The 1,003-nt window shown below is 36.9% G+C and overlaps 1 long non-coding RNA gene across 1 annotated transcript; it reads left to right on the plus strand.

Moving 5' to 3' along the window:
* Positions 1-994, plus strand: LOC107682672 (uncharacterized). Its single transcript, XR_001633559.1, has 3 exons — positions 1-43; positions 495-631; positions 895-994. It is a non-coding gene; the product is annotated as an uncharacterized LOC107682672 (long non-coding RNA).
* Positions 995-1,003: the final 9 nt, after the last annotated feature.

The following is a 1,003-nucleotide window of genomic DNA, read 5'->3' on the forward strand; positions in this document are numbered from 1 at the left end:
CAGTGGCAAGGAACAGGCCCAGAAAGACGGTTTCTCATTTGTGGTAAGAATCCTCACAAATCACTGTACAAGTGTTTCAACACACAGTATCAATTAATGTATTTTTGACTTTCTTCCAGTATTGCGGTTTTCATAGTGCACAAGGACCCAAGGATGTTATTCTATTATTTTTTCCCACTTATTTGGAGTTGGGTTAGAGTTACACGATGTCCTAACTAGCCATCAAGTGCATTTTCTATCGGTACTGTAAGCAAAATGCTGCCATAAAGTCACAAAATATCAACCAAATAGCATGTTTGTATAATATGTACTATATAGATATGTAGACTTTGGAGCAGGATTTTGGACCAATGAGATCTCTACTCTGGTTGGGGCTACCTAGCATGATGCAAAAAATAAATAAATCCATCCAAATATGATGCATGTGATTTCTGGCAAAGATTTTTAACGTAATATGGTTTTACTTCACTAACACAACATTTTATCTGTTTTAGAACCCAGTCATCACAGAGATCTTCCCAGAGTTTGGACCTAAGTCCGGCGGAACGATGCTCACTATCATGGGTTCATTCCTGGATAGTGGAAATATGCAACTGGTTACCGTGGGCAATGCTACCTGTGTGCTGCAGAGGTTTATATATCTATACAAGTTTATTCTTCCATTTAAAAAAAAAAACACTTAAACATTTAATTTCTAGTTTTAAATCAAATAAATGTAATTTTTTTTCTTTACAAATCTACTAAAAGTCAGAAAATGTTTAAGCATCATAGCCATTTTTCCAATTAATGGGAGTGAAAAATAGATATTTGTTCACGAGCCAATCACCACTGTCACGCATATATGTCTATTTAAAACATTTTCTATGTGTGTGATTTCTGTGTGCCTTTCAGCAGTATTTCAGCCACAATGTTGACATGTCGGACACCACCTCAGCCATCACCATCCCAACACAAGGTACAGCTGCACATTGATGGAGTGATTCGTGAAGCTCCTGTCAGCTAC

Source organism: Sinocyclocheilus anshuiensis, unplaced genomic scaffold, assembly GCF_001515605.1.
Source record: "Sinocyclocheilus anshuiensis isolate Anshui unplaced genomic scaffold, SAMN03320099.WGS_v1.1 C32459532, whole genome shotgun sequence".
Lineage (NCBI taxonomy): Eukaryota > Metazoa > Chordata > Actinopteri > Cypriniformes > Cyprinidae > Sinocyclocheilus > Sinocyclocheilus anshuiensis.